Consider the following 10,391-nt stretch of genomic DNA (forward strand, 5'->3'; position numbering starts at 1 on the left):
CTGGTTCATACAGTACAAAGCTTAACCTCATGAACACTTCTGTGGACAATAGACTGTTGTTCTGACAGTCAAAAAGGAGTCAAATGTTTTAAAGATCTACCCCTCTTTTCTTAAAAAAATTTTACATCAGTGACATGCCATTTTAACATTTTATACACACATTTTTGGAAATATGTTGATGCAAGATAATTTTGAATGACATATACCCATGATACCCATCATGTGCCAATAAAATAGTGTGTTTTACACCAGTGAAGTAACTTTAATGATATGTTACGTCATATCATTGGGCTGAAAAATCAATCAGACTGAAAAATGTACATAAATCCTTAGCTTTCATTCAATATAAAATCAACCCTAATGTGGATGTAGATCCACATTCAGATGATGGTTGAATCAACATTGATTCAATGTAAAATCAACACAAAAATACATGCAAATTGACATACAAATGACTGTTGAATCAACACTGATATAAAGTCGGTTATGGTTGAAACTCTGAAGTTGATTCAACATTAAGTCACCGACCACTTTCAATTCCGTTTCAATGCCAGGCTTCTACATAGATTCAGTGTCTCTGTCAATGTTTCACTCATAGTGTGTTATCTGGGATCTTACAATGATTGCTTTGTTTATCTGGAAAGGACACAAATAAGAATTAAATGATACTGGAGCTCAACACAGTTGGTCTATTTGTTTATGATGGTATTTTTCTGATTAAATGTGTGCTTTTATCTATGTTTTAATAAATCAGTCATGTGTACCAATATACTCATTACAAAAAAAATGTCTGTGACAATCCAGAGACAAAAAAAAAATTAAATAAATAAATAAAGAATTCAGACAGTTCACATATTTATTCTAATCTATTGATTGTGGTAGTAAATCCCAAACAAAATTACTGTGTTCAGGCTTATGTGTGATCTGCTTCTTCTAACAATCCAAACTCTGCCTCAAAGGACTCCCTCTGCCCCTTCTGAGCAGGTTCACTGTAGGAGAGGAACAATTCACTTCGATGGACTATGGATGTCATTTTCTGTCCTGGCTGAAGACAACTCCCACCTGTTTCCTGATTTCATCTATGATTTCTGTCAGTAGGACGGAGACAGCCAGAGGCATCCGTGGGTTCTCCTTAAGTCCTGCACAAACAGACGAGCAAAGCAGGACGATCAGAAAGTGAGACAGAAGCACAGCAAAATTTATGTACATATTCATAATGAAGTGAAGAGTGTGGTAAAGCAGGGATAAAAAGATTATGCAAATTTCAAGAAGGGGTAAAAACAAGCATCTAATAATAACATACTGTAGAGGACATTCTAAGGACAGAAAGCAGAAACCAAACTGATCCAGAAAGATAGGTAACATCGTGTATGATTTTTCATCTTAAGTTTCTTCAGGAGCCACCAAAAATGCAACTATTTCCCTGAATTGCGGTGTTCTTTGAAACAGTGGTTTGAGCCGTTCAAACCTTGTAATCTATTGAAGACAAATGCACACCTTCCCTTTCATCCTGACCTAGCTTTTAACAGGCACTGCCTCACTTCCTCTGCCTCGTATCGAAGCCCAGTGCTGTTGGTGAAGTTCAGAGGAAGGCACGGTTCAGGCAGAGGGTACTCTGTCTTCTTGTCATTCAGCACCAGTGTGGTAGGGCAGTGCATTGGCCCAAGCACCTAAAGGGAACAGGCAAGGTGCTTTTTCAACAGTCCAGACTTAACTATGTTATCAGATATTTGTCTCAAATCTTCTACTTGATTTTTCAAGAAAGTTATTTTGAATGTGTCTTTGCATATGCATTATTTATTTCTTAATTAAGTTAAATGGCTCTGCCCAGTGTAGGTGAAACATACCCTAATAGAACCCTGGGTGCCACTGATGATAACATCATTTGAAAAACGAGCAGTTATTGAAAAGGCACAGAGGACCATCCTCTTTCATCACCACAACTACCGACTCATCCACTCCTGCCAAAAATCAAAAAACAAATTTATATACTTTCAGTGACATACAAAGCATTAAAATGTTTTCAGTGGACAATTGTCACATGATTGTAATTTATTTTCAGATGTCTTGTCATGTTGAGACTGATTGCAATCAATGTAAATGGCAGATTAGCTCTAAAAAGGGCAGAAATTAGAAAATCCCCCTATTTCAAAGTTGACTAACATAGCCGAACCATATTTGGTTTAAGCAGTAGATTGAAAATGACAAAGACTACAAGAGCAAAGAGGAAATACAAATGAAAACAGCAATGACAATCAACAGAATAATAAAAATAATAATATGGATGCATTAATTAATTCAGCTTCAATTTTTGTGGTTAAATAAAATAAAAAATAATAATCAGACGGTCTAAAGTCTTTCCTCCCAGATATACAGCATAACTGTTCTCGTGTGAGCATTAGTATGAGTTTGACATTTTCATAATGATAATAAATCTTGGATTCTCTGTTAAAACAATTACACCCGGAGGTGTTTACTCTGAAGTTTATGTGTAAGTAACTTTTATGTGTCACTCAGGGATTTTTCACTCCCACTTCAGTCATGCTCAGTTTGCGATTAACTGATTCATGCTCTTTGGTTAATGATAATAAAGTACAGCCCACGCCCTCCTTCAAGTCCTGCATGCTGAAAATGACCAAAGTCAAGAAGCACACCCGAGGCCTGGATAGACTCTGGCCTCTCGCCGTTAAACACCATCAGTACAAACTGCAGGCAGTACACTCCAATATCCAGCAGAGCTCCTCCTCTCAGCTCCTTCTCAACTGAGCGCGGGATGTGGAGCTGAGGGGAGCCAAAGTAGGACTTCACCAGCTTCACCTCGCCTACTGCCTCATCAGCCAACAGCTTACGCACCTCGGCATGCACTGGAAAACAGCGGGACCAGATGGCCTGAAAGGGGACAAAACAGTCAACCCAGCACTACAGCAGCAGAACTCAACTTTTGCTGATGTTGCAAATTGCTACGATAATTCTTAACATAGTCTGTCTTGTTGAGACCGGTTTTACGTAGAAAGCAATTTGTCTAATCAAGACCTCCAATTGCTTGATAGACATCAGCATGTCATGAAAAGGTTGTACAGAAAATACATCTTTTAACTCCATGGTGAATTTTAAGCTGATGTCACTTTTTCCTAACTTCCCATGAAGACTTTCTGAATAAACATGTCACATTGGTTCAAAAGGTGGGGAAATCAAGTCGCTTCTGATCCACGGCCTGTTCTGAATGCTGTGTGCATAATGAGACGCGGAGGTTCAAAGTTCGACAGTATCATGACTGGTTAAGTTAGTTTTTGGAGACAACACCAAGTTGTTAAACTTTTCTTCCTATGAAAGGATAAATTGACCAGCTGGAAATGACATGACTTGTCTAGAAAATATCGGTTGCTGGTTAGTTTATGAATTGATCAAATGATGTATACTGCTGTGTTAAATGAAGGAAGGCAAAATGGGAGTGTTACTGTTATATGATATTATACTGTTAAAATGAAAGGTTGAAACATAGTATTGTGATGGGGTGTAATATAAATTACACAAAACTTGACGATGGACAGAAATCTACCTTACCTCCATCAGGAACACATTGGTTTTCCTGGCGGCCTCCACCAGGACTTTGACCTGTCTGGAGTTCATTGCAAAGGGTTTCTCACACAGGACATTCTAACCAGCCTGTAGGAACAGGAGACCAACTTTCCTATGCTCTGTGTGTAGCACTCCCAAATAGACAATGTTTAAGGACACAGATGTTTTATTTTTAGCTGACAGCAAAAACCTATTATGTATTTGCACAGCTTCCTTGTTTTAAACTTCTCGCTCACCAATATCTGGATCTCTGGCCAGCTCCTCATGACTTCCATAAACTTTTAAAATACTGTGCTTCTTTGCAAACTCTTTGGCACGGTCACTGCTCCGTGATGCAATGGCTGCTATCTGCAAAATGAACAAAGTACATGTTTCTGCTTTTGTTCTGAATACAACACACAATTGAATATTGACATCGGAGTGAGCTTTCTTGCTTCTGTTACCTGATGATCTTCAGCCGGCAGAGTCTTCAGGGCCACACTGAAGTCATGGCTTATCTTTCCCGCTCCGCAGAGTCCCCATCGAATTGCCATGTTGAATTGGATGGTAAGCGACAAATTAGTGTGATGCTGCCTTGGCAAGAATCGGTGCTGCAGGCAAGTTATGACCTTGAGAAATGTTGCACGTTTGTGGAGGAGAAACTTACAAAACTGTCATGCTGCTGCACCAGAGGGCAGAGGGGTCCTTTTATATGCTAGAGAGGCACTATGTGCCACCTTCCTTTAGCTCCCACCCTCAGGTTTAGATGTAATGCACACATGCACATACTAATACACCCTCAGTGTTGCATTGCTGCTGATACAGGTGTTTCAGTCCAGACTGAAGTAGTTGGAGCCAGTTGTTTCTGACAATCTGTAACAGGACAGTCATTGAAGTCTAATATTTCACACACTATGGAGGAAAAAGTAACGTGTTTCATAAATCAGCTGAGGGGTCAAACCAAAACCCATTGCAAATCGGGCTACAAATATTTTGCCATGATGGTTGATTGTTGCACAGAGGCCAATGATTAAACCAACATCTCGTGGGGGTTTATGAAATAAATAAATATGCTGGGTTAAAAGAATTCTCAAGGAGTCCAACGCAAAGCAATTTACCTGACCAGTAAGCTGAGCCACGATGACTTAGGAAAAGCATCAGTAAATATTATCTGTTCAGTAAGGCGAGCAGTTGTGTAAACTCCCTGCCACACTCTGCCAGTAGAGGACGCTGTGTCGTCAGCAGAGTTTGCGTTCTCTCCCCGGCTCTCAGGATTTGATATGACTCATACCAAGGAATTGCACACACTTTTACAAAATCAAGGGAACCCTGAAAGAGGACAATGCTCTATAAAAAGTCTCTTGGATGTAAATTACTAATGATTTATAAAACAAGAACCCCTGAAATTGGAGCATCACGGCGGGATAGTTATATTCAAGCACTTGGCTGTTGTTTTTTGGATATTGTCTGCTGAGGGTTTGAAATAATTTGTTCACCATTTAATACAAAGGCCAATGTATCACAGTCAGTGTATCTGTATATTGACTCTGCTATTGTAACTAGCTTCAGGTGTGTAAAAAGGTTCAGTAACACCTTTCTTTATATAAAAGCAAAAGGAATTGTATCAATAATAGTGGTTCTTGGTGCCTGCTCCCCTTTTATAGTTCACTTCCAAATGAATTCTGAGAGCTGTGTGCCGTTGTCATAACAACAAGGTACCATCTGGCCAATTTGTATGCAAATGGCATTGGGCCTGTCCTGATAATGCTGAATATACCACAAGTCCTGCTTGCCATAGGGATCACCAATTACTCTATGCAACATGCTTTTTTAAATCTTTTTTAGTTTAAGCAAACTGTAAAAGTTACTTTTGCTGTATTTCCGTGTAATCGCTTCCGGTACTGAAAAAAAAAAAGTCCTACAGGTGAGAGGAGAATAGGTGTAACCCAGCAGGGTAAGTGGAACTTGAATTGGTGTGAAGCAACAAATTGGTTCTGTGCTGCCTGAGACAGGTGCCAGTAAAGAGAACAGTGAGAGCAGAGGCTCAGGTGGTCAGAGTGGGACAGGATTTGGACGGGGTCCGACCTTTCCGCCCTGGGATCCCCTGATTTCAACCTCATCCTCAGCTGAACCATGAGTAGCCGCTGAAAATAAGAAGCTTTAAGCTCAACGGATTTTAATTTCTTTTAAAAAGTGGCTGGCATTTGATTTTTTTTTTTCCTTCAGTCTCCTCTGCTCAGCCCGAGAATATCAGTGGATGGTAAAGATGGCTGATGAGCTTTAAAAAACCTTGAGATGTGGATGGAAGGAAGCACCTCATTAATTCAGCCGACAGTACGATTGCCTTCCACTTTTACAGCTTCACATTTATGTATAGATTAGTTTATTTCTGGGTCTGCGTCTTTATTCCACCAAGACTTGGAAGAATAGCGTTCCTTCTGGATCACATGGTCTCAAGTTTCTTCACAGGTGGTGTGGATCTTTTTGCCATCAGAAGTGGTTGATCACAACAGACAGTTTAGTGTCACACATGGTCACATCACTTAATCTGAGCATCTTGCTGCCAGAAACATTCTTTTCCATTAGCAATGGCAGTGACCATGTATCGCTGTAAGAATGAAAAATTGTACTGTATTTTAAATGAAACAGAGGGAACATAAAGGAGAGTTAGGGATTTTAGAATGTTTTTTATACACTTGTTCTTTGCTGGAATAGTCATGGTAGATGCTATAAAAAGTCTTTGTTGTCATGAATCAGTTCTGTGCTTCATTAACAACTTTAAGTTAATGAGAAATAAAAAGGACCAGAAAGAGGCTTTCTAATCCTATTGTGATTGATAGTTATGAACAGGGTGTTTTCCACCCTCCCCCTGGATGTCACAGTAAATGAGATACATTTTTGCTCTGTGGGTGTTAATCAAATGGGAGAGAGAAACTGTATTGCAGCAGTTACAGGAGCAACATCCTGCCTTCATTTCCGTCTCAAGGTCACTGCAAAGGCAGGGTGACTGACTGAAACCAGCACAAGGAGGTGCCAGCCATTTTGAAAAATCCTGGGAGGGGGAGAGGGAAGTGTGAAGCAAGGCGTAATGAGTCATTTTGTCAGTGCTACACCATGTTGAAATGTGTACACTGGATTTTTTTCCATTAAAAGTGTGATTGAGGGAAACTGAGAGGAGCAAGCAGAAATGGGAGCCTTTGAGCCGCTCTGTGCAGGCCCCTTTGAGAGCCATATCTTTGTCTGCAGCACACACACACAGGGAGGCTGAGCTGTGGAGGAAGCGCAGGCAGGAACACAAGTGACTTTGGGGGCTCTTTTACTCTGGATGTTATTATCAGAGGAAAGTAGATACTACGCTATTATGTAAACATGATTTTCCCCATTTTGATTTTCATTCTGTGTGTTATATTTGGCTTTATCTGTCTTTCATTATAATTGACATCTACACTGATGAAGCAACATCTCTCAGTATGCCCCAGGCAAGTTTGACATAATCAGCTGATTAAGAAAAATGATGCATATTTTAAAAACAGAGTGTGGCATAACTTCAAACTTACCACGCCTGGACAGTCCACCTTAACATAGTAACTTCAAAACAGCTGTGGATATTCAAAGCTTAGGTCTTTTAAGCAGTTGAAAGGAAAATGATTAGCTTTACAAATATATGGAAGAATAGCAAGAAGAAAGCCAGTGATGAAATAAAGTCAGAAAGAGGACATTTGAAGTTTGGCATGGACAGGGCAATAAGTACAAAATTAAACTTTTGGAAAGGCTGTTTAAAGATTGCAAAATAATCAGGGTGAAGTTCACCTTTCTAAGATCTAAGATCTTAAGCATATAAAGGGTATTCATCTTAGGAATTGATCACATTGAGAATCTGTAGCAAGTCTTGAAAATTGCTGCTTCTTGTGCTGTAATGAATCTGATTGAGCTTCATTTATGGGTATTACAGGAGAGCAAGTTGGATGCATTTGTTGGATGCATTTGCATCCAACTTGCTTATGATTTTTACTAATTTTCAAACCATGTTGTTTTTGTTCCACTTTCCAATTATGTACTACTTTTTGTTGCAATTTCACCTGAAATCCATGTAAAATAAATGAAATAAATATGCAAAAATGTTCCAGGATATAAATACAAACGTCTAATCCACCTCCTCATTCTTCAGATTAGCCAACATACGAAGAACTGTAAGTAAGCTTTAGTTTAGGACTGTGATGTTTTAATATTTTCATCTCTGATTGAAAACCTTCCTGTTTAATTCAAAAGGCTTTATCCATGTCAGAATTTTTATGATTTCACACGTACAATATTCCACTTTTTCTACTTTTTCTGTATTGCTCATATCTCAGTTGAGAGGTTTTTCCAAAACACTCCCTCCTCAATACACTCTCCGCCTCCATGGAGAATGTCTGTGTCCATTTGGGTCATCGGCAATGCTGCTCTGTAATGGAGAACGTACTATCTCTGTCCATTAGCTGAAGCCCAAACCGAGGGAACATTGAACACACGTTCACTTCGTTTTTTTTATTTTTTTATTCTTGCGGTATCTCTTTGATTTATTTTCTGCCTCTCTTTCTCTGTCTCTCAAGTACACAATGGTATCGGCTGCACGCAAACTCCACACAGAGCTATGTCTCTGTCCATGTCCAGGACGGTACCACCTTGTATCACTGTGATTGTGTGAGGTTATATGGAGTTCATCAAAGAACCCCTGCTGAGGTGAGAGTGGTGGTCATGGCAGGGGCTGAGACATGGAGCTGATACCAACCTCATTCAGCCTGCTGATAATGTCCATTTGGCCTCCAAGAATGTCCATTATGGAGTGTAGATACGTCACCTATGTGATGCTGCACACATATGCAGGCAGGCTGGCTTCCAGAGTCAGAACGTTTCCACGTTTCCAGGAATGTTGTGGAGGTGATTGAGAATTGTTTATCACGGCGAAACCAATTTTGGTAGTGATTGCGACACAAAGCTGAGCTGTTCATTGATTACAAAGCCCCAAGATCAGAGTGGGGGGTGTCTCCACAAAGGAGATAGTGTCTGACATCTGATCAGCAACAGCTGGTCATGTTTCCTTATTTTTATGTCAGTATAAAACATATAAACATTATAAATCAATGTATTTGATTTGAAAAGGTTACAAGGAATGCTAGAATTAATTGAGGAAAAAAAACATGTTGCACTGGACCGTTTACAGGATAACCTACATGTGCAAAATTATAATTTTTTTTTTCAATTTTGTCACAATGTTATTTTGATTATAGAAACAAATCTTAGTCTACTTCATTGAGATATTATGTAGTAGACCGACTGAAAGCAGGGTACCTATGGGAAGTGGAAAGAAGAGAATACATGATTTTATTTTAAGTACTTAAAAATATAATTTCTTTGTTTGAACCTCTAAAACTTAGTTGCATACAACTAAAATTACAGTTTAGGATTAAGAAGGGAATTCCCAACCAATGCAATTCAAACTTGCGCACTTGTTCCCCCTTGTTCTCAAACTTTCAGCTCTGATTCATATGCTGGATATATATATATATATATATATATATATATATATATATATATATATATATATATATATATATATATATATATATATATATGTAAATATAACTATACATTTTTATGATTGAGTTCAACCTTTGACTTTTTTGTCCTTTTTTATGATATTGATGCTCAAGCAATTAATTTTTAATTATATTTAACACTCAGAGGCAACACTTTATATATTGCTAAATGAATAAAACAACTCCACTTTTAGTTTTGGCCTCTGTCCAAAGAAACTTCCATGCACATGACAGGAAAACTGTTCACTGTGACCAGTGGAAGGGCTTCTCCCTCCTTGTGATTCCCACTCCATCAGGGGTCTGAATCCCCCCAGACGGCTAGTCACAGTGTCTGCGGGGAAGTTGAAGCCATTAAGCAGCCAGCACACTCTGCTGTCTCTCCCTGTTTAATTGCCTGATAGGGCCTGTGATATTTTTATCAGTCGTCATGCGGTAGATGGCTGCCGAGAGGGAAGAGGCGTGTGTTCGTGTGTGTGTACGAGTGTGTGTGGCTTTACATGTCATGCCTCAGTAGACCTCTGACAAGAGAGCTGCCTGCATGCTGCAGGAAACCCTGTGCCTCCGTGCACCTGCATATCAATTTATATGACCCATCCTTTCAGCCGTGACATGGCAAAGAACATCCATACCTAAATACGGAATGGCTTTGATGCCTCGTCATCAGTTTGTCATGTGATAATGAATAACCTGAACTTTGAAACTTTTTTTTGGTGCTTTTCATCACACAGTGGAAATATGTTTCAGTCCATTGAATAAATTCAAAGGCAAAGGTTTCAGATTAAGAAAACAGGTAAAATGCCTGAAATCATCTCAATGCTCATATGTTTAGTCATGTTAAAACCACCAGCAATTTGTGTATAAGTTACTGAGATCTTATTAGTTAGACCCACATTCTTTTCTTTTACACCTTTTACACACTCATGCATTGAAAGACAAAACCTTTGGACCATTCTCCTTACAGAATAACTTTAAACTCAGCCAGGTTGATTAGAGAGCATTTCTGAACACCATATTTTAAGTTTCGCCAAATATTCTCAATTGGATTTGAGTCTAGACTTTGATTAAACCAATCCCTCTTGTGTATTGTACCCTTGCATGACCTTATTCCTGATCTGTGTTTTTTTTTTTCTGTTTAATGCCATTTGTCACAATCCTTTGAGGGGTTCACTGAATAACTGTGTTTGTACTGAAGTTTTGACAAACACAAGTCTCTAAAGAGATGTCTGAGGGCAATTAGATTTACTAGATTTTATT

The 10,391-nt window shown here is 39.0% G+C and overlaps 1 pseudogene; it reads right to left on the reverse strand.

Moving 5' to 3' along the window:
* Positions 1-446: 446 nt before the first annotated feature.
* LOC103462681 (trans-1,2-dihydrobenzene-1,2-diol dehydrogenase-like) lies at positions 447-5,449 on the reverse strand (annotated as a pseudogene).
* Between the last annotated feature and the right edge of the window lie 4,942 nt (positions 5,450-10,391).

Source organism: Poecilia reticulata, chromosome 3, assembly GCF_904066995.2.
Source record: "Poecilia reticulata chromosome 3, P_reticulata-male-v2, whole genome shotgun sequence".
NCBI classification, from domain to species: Eukaryota; Metazoa; Chordata; class Actinopteri; order Cyprinodontiformes; family Poeciliidae; genus Poecilia; species Poecilia reticulata.